Source organism: Molothrus aeneus, unplaced genomic scaffold (genome assembly GCF_037042795.1).
Source record: "Molothrus aeneus isolate 106 unplaced genomic scaffold, BPBGC_Maene_1.0 scaffold_19a, whole genome shotgun sequence".
NCBI lineage: Eukaryota > Metazoa > Chordata > Aves > Passeriformes > Icteridae > Molothrus > Molothrus aeneus.
The window spans coordinates 1,868,217-1,880,841 of NW_027098863.1; the positions used below are offsets into that span (position 1 = coordinate 1,868,217).

Consider the following 12,625-nt stretch of genomic DNA (forward strand, 5'->3'; position numbering starts at 1 on the left):
AGGACAAAACTGTTCTCTCTGCTTTGTTTTCAATACAATGTATTCACATTAAATAAACTACTGAAATCCCTTTAATTAACCAGAGAGGAATTGAACATTTAAATGATTCCCAGGGGCTTTTCTTGTTCAGGTGTTTTGAACACATGTGTATGAGACTTTTTCAGTGAATTCCTGAACTGAAGAGCTCAAGAAAGAAGAGGCCTCTGGAGCAATAAAATTCATCAGCAACCTCCAAGTGGCAGAGGATCCATCCCCATCAGATCAGCAATGAACAGAAATGGGCACAGCTTTGTGGCTGCTGTCCCAGCTTTGGCATGGGCCCTGGGCCTGGAGCAGGAGCAGCTCTTGAGGGCCCCAAGGCCGGGGCTCTTGTGCTGCCCTGGGCAGATGGGATGGCAGCAGGGGCTGCAGAGCTCTCAGCACCTCAGCCCCAGGGGAGCAGGGCAGCCAGGGAGCCTCCTTTGGCCTTGGCCCAGCACCTTCCCCCATGGCTGGGGCTGAGTCCTGTGGCAGCTGCAGCTGCTGCTGTGCCCTTGGCAGGGGCTGAGGCCGTGGGGCCAGTGCCCAGAGCAGCGTGGCCTGAGCAGAGCTGTGGGGCCAGAGCCGGCTGGGCTGGGCTGGGCTCAGAGAGGCCCTTGGTGCTGCCCAGAGCTCAGGGCAGCTGGCAGAGCTTGCAGGGAGCTGGGCTGGGCTCTGAGAGCCTGGCCCAGAAACCATCAGTGTCCATCTCAGCCTGGCTGAGCGTGCAGGGGCAGGACTCAGGCCAGGCCTTGTAGGGCAGGGCCAGCGCCTGTGCAAGGCATTGCAAACAGGCAAGTGGCCCAGAGAGGAGGCTGCTCTGTGCCCTTGGTGGCATGGACAGAGCAGGGAGGGGGCCCAGGACATTTGTCAGCGCCAAACTCTGTGCCCACGCGTTGTCAGCCCTGGCTGCTGAGCCCAGCTTTGGCCTGGGCTGAGTTTGGCTGTGGCCCAGCTCCATCCTCCTGTGGGTCTCAGGGCCTGTTCCCGGTCATGGCCAGCCCTGGCTGCCTCTCTGCTGGCCCAGAGGCGGGCAGAGCCCGGGGCAGGGCTGTCTGTGCAGCCCCACAGGTGCCACGGGCTCTGCAGGAGCTGGCAGAGGCTGCCCAGCAGGGAGGCCATGGGGCACAGAGCCCCAAGGCTGCTGTGGGCACCACAGCACAGGGGCCGTTCCCAGCCGCAATGCTCCTGGCCTGGGCTGGGCCTGCACAGGGGCTGGGCCACCATGGCTGGGCCAGCACAGGGCCACAAAGGGGCCACGCAGCCGCTGCCGGGGCTGACAGCAAGGCCAGGCACACACAAGCAATTGCTGAGCATGGCCTGCGCTGGCCAGGCCTGACTGTGCCAAAGGCAGAGCTCAGCTGCCCTTGGGGGCTGCAGCAACACTCCAGAGCCCAAAGAGCCTCCATGGCTGGGCTGGAGACCAAGGCTGCAGGAGGGAAATGCAGGGCTGCTGCGGGATGGGGAGGCCATTGAATTCCAGCACACACCTCAGCTCTCTGATGATCCCAGCACCATGCTGGGCCCTGTTTCAGACTGGAGCAGAGCAGATGTTGATGGCACAGGAGCCCTGCAGGGCTGTCAGGGACCTGCAGCTTGCAAGGTGCTCTGCTCTCCCTCAGGTGCTCTGGGAGAGGTCCATTCCCAGCTGGGCACCTCAGGGCACAAGTGGCACTGCGTCTTCATGGGCACAGAACTGATGTCTGCCTGGAAAGAGGCAGAGGTTTTATTACCTGTTAGTTTCATAATACTCAGGCAAATCTTTATTATCTGGGTCCCTTGATTCCTTTTCAGAAATGGCAAAGTTTTCCCACCAGGAATGGGAATTTCCTGGAAGTTTGCTGATGGCAGGAGAAGAAATATTGATCTGCCCCCCTACTCCTGTCACCAATGATCAGTCTATTATTTCCTCTCCCTCTTCCGTCAGGTGTTTCCATCTCTCCTGTTGAAATGGCCATGTCTGACTACATCTCTTCACTAGACCAGCTGGATCCACGTCCTTCCTGCTGCTCTCCGATTTCCCCCTCCAGATGCCCCCTGGTCATTCAAGTGCCTCTCAACTGACTGGTTTCATGCTTTGAACTTCAGCTAGTGGCCAAGTCTTTCAAGTTCAAATAAATATGAATTAAACATCTCATTATGGTTATATCTATCACTAAATTACCTTTTATATGTCTCTGTCTAAAACTGTTCAGAAATCCCTTGGGGATAGGGGACATGTCAGATGCTGCTGGGACATCCCAGAGAGCTGAGGGAAGAGCTGTGATGGTTCTTAAACTGTTCAAATATTCAACTTGTGTTTGTTGGCAAGAAACCTTTCTGTGCCTCTGAGTGTCACCAGGCCCTGAACCCAAAGGACACAAACCTGATGAGTTGTGGTTCCCACTGCAGGGGCTGCACTTGGACCTTGGCTCTGCACAGGAGAGCTCTTCATGCCCTTTCTCTCTTTTGCTCCCTCTGGGCAAGGAGGGAGCTCCTGACTTCAGCCTGTGACTCGTGTGTGCAAAGAGCAAATCTGGGCAGAATCGGGGCAGGGAGGGACTGGGGGGACCTTGGGATCTGTGCTGGGCACAGAAGGTGTTTTCCATTGCTCTGAGACTGTCTGCTGTGCAAAGAGGATTTAATATCCAGCAGAGGAATGACTATGGCATTTGATGGAGCTGTGCCTTCCCTTGACTTTGCTGGCTGACAAGAAATGTACATCCCTCTGTGTCTTGGGCAGCTCCTTCTGCAAGGAAAGCAGGTGGGAGTTGGAGCCAAGGAGCTGAAAGCTGCAGGTGCAGCCTGGGCTGGAGGGAGCTCAGATTTGCCCAAGGCTGCTCTGAGTGCCTGGGCTTGGATGGGGGAAATGGTGGGGGGGGGTAGGGACAGAGTCTGATTGATTGTCAGCCATGAAGGGTCTTGATTTTCATATCTATTCAAACTGCATGAGGAGGTACTTGGACTCAGTGTCAATTGGAGATTGTACATATCAATGAATTAACAGGAAAGCAAAACTAAACAGGACCTAAAAAATCTTTTCTCACTGTCTTTTTGAATATCAGGTATTTAGTTTGAATACACTACTGAGATCTACTTAACCACAAAGGATTTGAAAATTAAAATCAAATTATTCCCAGAGGCTTGGCTTGTTCAGGCGTTCTGAACGTTAATGAGCCCTGGGACACTGAATTCCTGCACCGAAGAGCTGAAGGCTGAACAAGCCTCTGGAGCAGGGAAATTCAGCAGCAGCCTCCAAGTTGCTGAGGATGTCAGCAGCCCCCACTGAGGCCATCCCTGCCCAGAGACCGTGGGGGAATGGGCAGACAAGGAGAGCGTCCCTGGGGCTGGGGCAGCACAACTCAGAGGCACCAGCGGCTCCAGCTGGGCAATGGAGTGTGGAATGTGGCTGGGAAAGCCCTTCCTGGGCTGGGCCAAGCAGGACACACAAGCCCTGACCCCCATCCCCCATACATCTCTCTCAAGGAGACATTTAAAAGGAATTACAATTGTTTGTGCCCTCTGAGTTAGGTGCACTGGAGAAATACCAGTACAAGAGATTCTAGGAGCTCAAAACAACCAAACTGCCTTCCCTGGGAAGTTCAGAAAATTGGAGACACTTTGGCAAAAGGTTTATTATGACATTGTAGTGGTTTTGGTTTGTTAATTTCAGATTTTTCTATTCTTGACATTTCTTAATTAATGGATTGATGAGTATGGGGTCTTTTAGTGTCAGTTTAATTATTTATCTATTTATTTTATTGTGAGATTGTATTATGAGAATAGTAAAGTAGGCCTAAAATTTTAAAAGGGTATATAGAAAATTTTATTTAAAATAAATTTATAGAGAAAAAAGGTCGTAAGAATTAAAATAAATTATTTAGAACCCTTTTTTTTCTTTACAACTTTTTCTTTTTACTGACAATGTAAAGAAAGTAAACTTAAAATTTCTACTTAGTTTACTATTTATAGAATTGTCTTTATTTAGTTTACTTAGGTAGAGAAGTTTTTCTTCTTAAGGTTGTGGAGATTTTTTTACAAGAGGAAAATTTTTTTTTTTTTTGGCTCTTTTTTTTGTCATGGATAACACCTGTCTGGGGAACTTTGTTCTTGTGAAGTTGTTTTTATTCTTACAACCTTTTTCAGAGCTTGTTGATGGGCCATGTTGACTTAGGAGGTATTGTTTTAAAGATGAGTTATTTAAAGGTATAAGTTTTTATTATTTACTTTTAAAATTATTTTTACTCTGGGAATAGAGATCTTCTCTTGGAGATACTGGATTACTTTTTTTCCCCCTGTTTAAGCATTTTATGAAATTAAAGTTATTTTAACATTTGCTTATTTTAGTATGGAGGTTTTTCTTTGATAATAATTTGAATTTTAATTTTTTTTTTTGTTATAAAGAAAAAGAGTTTTTTCTTTATAGTTTATAAGAGGACTTTAGTTTTAAGAGTAACATATTTTTTATTCTTTTTTATTTAGGATTTCATTTTTTTCTTTACTTACTTTGATGGTTTCATATTGGCTTTTTATCAGCTTGTATTTTGTTTTTTTTTCTTTTACTCATGGGAGGATTGAAGTATTGAAAGAGTTAACACCTGACCTGCTGGCATCGTGTGGTGGAGGTTGTGGTTGGGTTGTGCTAGGATTGGTTTTATGGTTGGTTTCAGGGTTTTTTGTGTTTTAGTTGTAGGGTTATTTTGCATGGTTGTAGGTTGTAGGAGATTTAGTTTTAGTTGTGTTGGATGGAGGGGACTTGGTAAGATTTTAATAGCTGTGGCTGGCTTTGTTCTGGTTGGGGTTTTGTAGCCTCTTTTGTTTTCCTGTTTGGGAGTTGTTGGGGTTTGGTTTGGTCAGAATGGGGCTGATGGGGGTGGGGCAGCCTGGGGAGGGGGGAAGGGGCTCAGCCCATGGCAGGGTTGCTTGGTTTGGTTTGGGTTCGTTTGGTTTGGTTTGGTTTGGTTTGGTTGAGATGGGGGCCAGGGCCAGGGCCCACTGTTTCTTTGTTGACTGGGAAAGAAAGAGGAGGTTCCTGGGTTTTTTCATCTTTAACATTTGTGTTTCACAGAGGTGTGTTCAGTATCTCAGTGGTTTAACAGATTGTCAGTGACACAAAAAATTTCATATTACGTTTTAAAATTCTTCTCATATCAAACTAAGACAAACATTCAACCAACAAAAACACTTTTTAAAGCATTGACTTGGCCCATTCAACTTCACAAACTCTAAGCCTGTTCAATTTAATGTTAATCAAAATTTACAGGAGCACAGAAATAGAAGAAGACACAGAAAGAGAGAAAGACAAAAAAGATACAGAGAAGCACACACACAGCTACCAACTCCTGGATTTCAGCATTGTTCAGATGGAAATTCCAAGAGGATCCAGGGTCAAGATGTGTGCTTGCCTTGTGGTCAGCCTTCAATACCCCTTGGTCTTCCTGGGCCCTTCCCCCAGGAGGGGCTTGGGCTCATTTGGTCCCTCAGGAGCTGGGCTGGGGCTGCAGAGGTGGCTGTGGAGCATTGCCTGTGCTGTGCCAGGGACTGGCAGCCACTGCTGGGCTGGGATAGAGGCTCTGGGGGGATTGGAGTTCCAGGGCAGGGCAGGGCTGGGCTTCCAGGGCAGGGCAAGGCTGGACCTGCCCCTTCCTCCCCCCCACATAAAATGTTTTGAGCCAACAATCTCCTCCAGTCTGTCACAATAGGGAAAGTTGGAGGTGGACCCGAAATTTGGCCATGAACACCTGGACAAGAAGGACAGTTCTTTTCCATAGGAAGGAAAGCACAGAGCCCCAGTGTTTGGAAGGCAGGTGAGAGCCGAAGTAGGCCATGGCCAGGCAGACTTCTCAAAAATTGCAGATTTTGTCTGCGATCAGTCTTTCAATTACGGGAATTTTGAAGGTGGAAACCCAGTCTCAGCCATGGGCACCTGGAGAAGTAGGACAATTCTTTCCCATGGGAAGGAAAGCACGGAGCCTTCCCCAGTGTTTTGGGGACAAATGAGAGGTGACCATTGTGAAACCGTTGCCAGCCAGACCTGCCCTGACAATATTCCTATTGGAATAATCCCTGGATATAAGGAAATTTGGAAATGAAATCCCAAATCTGGCCAGGGTGCCTGGAGAAGAAGGACAGTTCTTTTCCATAGGAAGGAAAGCACAGAGCCCCAGTGCTTCAACAGCAGATGAGAAGAGACCCTCAACATGCCAAGGTCAGCTGGACCAGTTAGGCAGCCCATGGGAGGCCAAAACAGCCACACCTGTTCTGTGCTCCCTTGGTTTTGTGTCACAATGGTGCCTTGGATCCGTGAGGCCCCACAGTGCCATAATGGTGCCTTGTTTCTATGGGGTCCAGCAGTGTCACAATGGCAAAGTCCTGCAGTATCACAATGGACCCTTGGTTTGATGGGGTCCCACAATGTCACAATGGCCCCTAGGTTCCATAAGGCCCTGCAGTGTCACAATGGTCCCAACCATTCCATGTGAGGCCTTGCAGTGTCACAATGATCTCCGTGGTTCCACAGGCCCCACAATGTCACGGGACTCCTCTGTTCCATGAGCCCTGCAATGTCACAATGGACCTATGGACCCTGGGGGTTTGCAGAGTCACAATGGTCTCCTTTGGCTCCCCAGTGTCACAATGAACCACTGATGACAGGAGGCCCTGCAATGCCACAATGGCCCTTTGGTTCCATGCAGCCCTGCAGTGTCACAAAGGCATTTTGGTTTCATGAGGCCCCACAGCATCACAATGGTCCTCTTGGTTGTGTGGGGACCCCCAGGGTCACCATGGTCTCACTGGTTCCATGAAGCCTCAGAGTGTCACAATGCTTTGCTTATTCCATGGGCCCTCATAGCATCACAATGGTCTCCATGATCCCATGGGTCCCCTCAGTGTCACAACGGTCTCCATGATTCCCTGGTGCCCCATAGTATAAAAAGGCCTCTTGGTTCCATGAGGCCTCAGAGTGTCACAGTGCTTTGCTTATTTCATGGGGCCTCATAGTGTCACAATGGTCTCCTTGGTTCCATGGTGTCCCACAGTGTCACAATGGCCCTGTGGCTCCATGAGGCTGTGAAGTGTCTTAATGGTGTCTCCATGATTCCATGAGGCCTTGCAATGTCACAATGAACCTTTGGCTCCATGGGGTCTCGCAGTGTCACAATGGCCCCTTGGTCCCATGACACCTCAAAGTGTCACAATGGTTTCCACAGTTCCATGAGACCCCGTGGTGTCACAATGGACCCTTGGTTTGATGGGGCCTCTCAGTGTCACAATGATCCCTAAATTCAATGGAGCCACAGAGCGTCAGTACTGTCCCCTTGATCCATGAGGCCCAGCAATGTCACAGTGCTCTCCATGATTCCATGAGGCCCCACAGTGTCACCATGGCCCCATGGCCTCACAGGGGCCCACAGTGTCACAATGGTCCCTTGGTTCCATGGGCCCTGTGCCGCTGCATTCCCCCCTCCCCTTCTCAGGCCACCCTGCCAGCTGAGAAATGCTCCTTGGGGCTCGGCCTTGGCCAACAGCCCCTGGGCTCAGCTCCTCTGCAGCTCATCACAAACACTGTCTGCTCCAGGCACTGCTGCTGCCCAACCAGCTCCTGCTTTCTGTAGGAGCAGCCCTGGGAACTGGTTTTGTTCCCTCCGTGGCACAACATCCCTGTTCTCACCCTGCCAAAGAAAGCTGTTGGTGCCAAGTATGGCCAGGATGACTTAACCTTACCTACATTGCCTGTAGGTAAGGTTAAGTCACGAGGTCTAAGTGAAGCTCAACACCGCTAAGAGTTGTTGTTTCCCTAAGTTGCTATGTTTAATATAAGTTATAAGCTGAGTCAAATACTGTTAAATGTTAATCCTCTGTTAAATTGCAAAGTCAGAGGTTAAAAGTTAGATTAAATCCTGCTAAATGCTATTTTTTGCTTAATTGTGAAATTGAAGGTATCAGTTAAGATTAAGATATAAGTTAAGTCCTGTTAAGTTTGAGCTCTGTTAAGCTTGTGGCCTGTATTCCTTTCATCCTTGCCCTCACTGTCCTTGTGTCACACACACACAGGGACAGTTCTTGGCTCATTGCTGGTTTGATTACCTGGATTTAGTTTGGTTTCTTTGTTGCTTTGTTTCCTTGGTGTGCCTGATGTGTCCAGTCAGGAGCAGAGTGACTCTTGCCAAGGAACTTTGTGCTGCTGTTGCTTAATATTCAATCTGGTTTTTGCTGATCCCTTGCTGGGGATTTTTTCAGTGCTCTCAAGGCCTCGTTGGTAGCAGGGTGAAGGAGCCCTGGCCCAGGCTCTGGCCCTGGGGGACACGGGGACGCTGCCGGGGGGTCCCTGTCCCCCTGTGCCACCCCCAGGGCCCCGGCCCCCCGTCCCCGTGTCAGGCTCTGGGGTCGATCTCCTGGAACATCCTCTGGGGGAGGCTGCGGCGCCGGGGGCGGGGGGACCCGGGGGGACAGGGGACCCCGCTGTGCACGAGCCGGGTTGGACTGCTCTGGGGGGAACTGTGAGGGGGGCCGGGGAAGAGTGACCTCCCCAGTGACCTCACACAGCCCCTGCGATGTCACAAAGCCCCTGGGATGTCACCCATGTCCCTGTGATGTCATGGAGTCCCTGTGTGATGTCACACAGGCCCCTGTGATGTCATGGAGCCCCTGTGTGATGTCACACAGCCCCCTGTGATGTCACACAGTCCCCTGTGATGTCACATTTCCTCCTATGATGTCACACAATCTCCTGTGATGTCCCATAAGCTCCTGTGATGTTACAGAGCTGCTCTGTGATGTCACAGAAGACTCTGATGTCAAAGAGTCACACTGCGATGTCACAGTTTGTTCTGTGATGTCACAGCCTGCTCTATGATGTTACACAGCCACCCGGTGATGTCACAACCCACTCCCTCATGTCACAGAGCCACCATCTATGACAGCACGATCTGCTCTATGAGCTCACACTATGATGTCACAGACAGCTGTGTGATGTAACAACCCCCTCAGTGATGCCACAAAACCCTCTCTGTGATGTCATACTGACACTCTGTACTGTCACAGCAAATACTTTGACCTCACAGCCAGCTCTGTGATGTCATACAACCATGCCATGATCTCACAGCCTGCTCTGTGATGTCACACATTTCCCTCTATGATGCTGTAGCTGCTCAGTGACCTCACACAACAAACTATGTGATGTCAGACCCCAATCTGTGACCTCACACAGCCTACTCTGTGCTGTCACATAGCCCCTTGCTGACATCCCAGCTGCTCTGTGTCTCCATGACACAGCCACAGAGGAGCTGCTGTGACACAGCCCCCTCTGGGACATGCCACAGCCCCTGCCAGTGCTGAGCCCCTGGGAGCTCTGTCTGTGCCCTGCTGGTGTCCCAGAGGGGCCCTGGCAGTGCCCCAGCCCTCCTGGGCTGTGCCCAGGAGCTGCTCCTGGCCAGAGCTGTCTCTCTGCAGCTCTGCTGCCCTTGCCAGGAGCTGCCTCTGGGCCAGGAGCCTGGCCCAGCTCAGCAGCACGGACACAGCACAAGGACTGTAATGACCCTCTGGGGCTTAGGTGCTCTATGCATCAGCCACAGTCCCTTACAGCATGCTCAAAGAACTTCTCAAGAACTCAAAGTGTGGTTTCTCGTGCATAAAATTGATCCTTCTGAGGGACAGGACTGAGAAAGTGTCCCCAGGTTCCAGGTAGAGCAGAACACTGGTGTCAGTGATGACAGGTGGGGACAAGCAAGGCAAAGGTGTCTCTGGTGCTGAGCAAACCTGCGCCTCTGTCCCTGCAGGCTGTCGGCATCCCCCAGCTGCCCCACCTGGCTGGCCCCTTCCTTTGCTGACAGCTCTGCCTCCTGCCTGCCTCTGCCTGCCCACACAAAGCCTTGGGCTGCTCCAGGCTCCTGCTGGGTGACGTGCTGCACCACAGCCCTGCCCTTGCAGGGAAATTCCTTTCTCCTGGTGTCCACTCTGGACCATCCAAGCTGCCCTTGGTGCTATTATGGTTTTTTCAGACTCATTCCCACTAGGAAGAAAAGCTCCAGCCTCTCTGAAACCACCCTTCCATCCCTCCCAGGCTACCCCTGTTCTGTCCTCAGTCTCCACCCCACTGACCCCAGAGCCTGCAGACTCTCCCTGCAGGTTTTATGATGAGGCCTCCAGACCCCATCTTGGGAGATTTTTTACTCCTCTCCAAGGTCTGTGAAAATGGGAAAATACAGATCAAAGTTTTTTTCTCCCAAATCTTGCAGTGACAAAACAAGGGTCAATATCTCTAAGCTAAATGAGGGAAGATTTACATTTGTTAGAACAGGAAATATTTTGCAATTATGAAAGTGGCATGAAACTGCAACTGTTTTTCTAGAGAATTGGATTCCCCATCCCAGGAATTATCCAAGATCAGGAGCTTGGTCCAACCTGACCCAGTGAAACCCCCTGCCCTCCCCAGTGGCAGAATTCCTGTCGTGTGGGTTCTCTGCTGTGCTGGGTGCCCTCACAACGCTTCTGGCCAGAATGTCTGCTGAGGGCAGCCAGGCTGCTGTAGGGGCAGTGACCTCACAGCCATCACCATGGCAGCCCTGTCCCCTGGGCCTGGCTCTGCCCTTTCCTCTGCCCCTGCCTTGGCTCTGCTGGCATGAAGAGTTTTGTCATTAATATCTTGTCCCCAAGGTGCTGGGGCCAATGGCTTCCCAGTCAGGTTCCTGGAGCAGAAGTGGCTTTTCAGAGGCCAGCCAGGAATGAGCCCTGAGGCAGCAGCTCTGCAGTGGTGGCCACCAGGCCGGGCTGCCAAGGGAGGCTTCTGGCCATGGCCTGCAAGCAGCTGCTGCTGCCAAGGTGCCTTTGGTGCCTCAGGCTCTCCCTGGCACAGCTGCCAGCACGGCACTCTGCCCTTGTGCCCGAGGCCTTCCCTGTGCTGGGGCTGGCCTGGGGCTTTTCCTGCAGCGGGACCTGCCCTGCTGATGGCACAGGAAAGGCAGTTCCTGCTGGAGCAGGAGGCTCTGCCTGCAATGGGCTCCAATGACTACAGCAAGGCGCCCTGTTGCTTCCTAGAGCACAATATTCTAATAATTGTTATAGCTCCTGAACTGTGAAGTAAATAACTCTGCTTAAGATCTTTCTGTCCGATCATGATCAGACGCAATCAGAGCTGTATTTATACTAATTTATCTGGTATTCCATCGTTAATCTTGTGGGACAAATTGTGCTAAATTTGAATTCCACCTGTCCAATCTTTTTCACCTTTGCAAAATTCTAGGACTGGGATTGGATCCAGCCGCTCCCAGTCTCCACTCTTAGAAGGAATTTTAAGAGTCTAGGGGCCCTGCAGGAGTTTGAGGATCCATGGTGGCTGTTGAGTGTCATTTCTCCATCTCATGACTCAGAAGGAGTTTCTCCAATAAAGAAAAAAAGCTTTTGCCTGAAGCTCCCACTGTGCCCATGACAGGAACCCCTGTGAGTGTCTGGGCCATCCCAGCTCTGGCAGCCTGGGGACTCCTGGGATGTCACCATGGAATGGCTGTGACTGCCTCTGACCACATGGCTCTTTACCATCCCCAGAAAGCCCTGGGAGGTCTCCATGGAGCCCCTGTCTCTGCATGTGACATTCCAGCTCTGGAACAGCCTGGAGACTCTTGAAAAGATCCCATGGACCCCCTCTGAGGGCCTGTTATAAATCTGATCCTTTGCAGGCAACCATCACCAGGAGCCTGTTGTTATGGTCTGTTTCCATGGCAACCACCACCAGGCCTTGTTGCTGTGGTCTGTTTCCATGGCAACCATCACCAACCCCCTGTTGCTATGCTCAGTACCTTGGCAGCTCCATGGAGACCCCATGCCAGGGGTGGTTGCCATGGACACCAGCTCAGGCCTGCAGCCAGAGCCCGTTGCCATGGCAGCCATTGGCAGCCCCATCCCCAGGCTGATGGGATCCCAGAAGCACAGAATTGGCTGAGCTGGGAGGGACCCATCAGGATCCTCCAGTCCAACTGCTGGCCCTGCACAGGACACCCCAACAATGCCAGCCTGGGCCTGGCAGCGCTGGCCAAACTCTGCTGCAGCTCAGAGAGCCCTGGAGCTGGGAGCCTTCCCTGGGGAGCCTGGCCAGGGCCCCAGCAGCCTCTGGGCAAAAACCTTTTCCTGACATCCAACCTGAGCCTGCCCCGACTCAGCTGCAGCCGCTCCCTCCACTCCTGTCCCTGGGCACCAGAGGGAAGAGGTTCCCACAGCCCCAGCCAGGGACCCGCTCCCAAGGCTGCTGCCATGGCCACCAGGGCTGCCACCAGCTGGGATGCTCAGTTTCCACGGGCCGGGCTTCAGGAATGGCATTCTCCAATTTCCCGCTCCCGCTAAAACCGCGCTGCCCTCGCTGCCCTCCCGCCTCCCATGGAAAGCACAAAAGGCAAAGATCCCGGGCTGGGATAAGAACAATTTATTTGGAACAGCAACAAGATAAGGAACAAATGGAACAGAAACAATATTGATAACAGAAGGGATCAATAAAACTATTTACAGGGAAAATAAAACCACAACTCACTGGGTCTGCCTGGCCACAATTTCCCATGTCTGGAAAGGACACGCTTCTCCTCAGGGGTGAGAGAGAAAGAGTCCCTTTCCTGCTCCTGGCAATGACCTGAGGTGGGAG

General features: G+C 51.5%; 1 protein-coding gene across 1 annotated transcript in view; it reads left to right on the top strand.

Annotated features, from left to right (window-relative positions):
• The window catches only part of LOC136569716 (zinc finger protein 345-like), a 183,217-nt gene that overhangs the window by 137,105 nt on the left and 33,487 nt on the right, over positions 1-12,625 (top strand). The window lies entirely within an intron of this gene.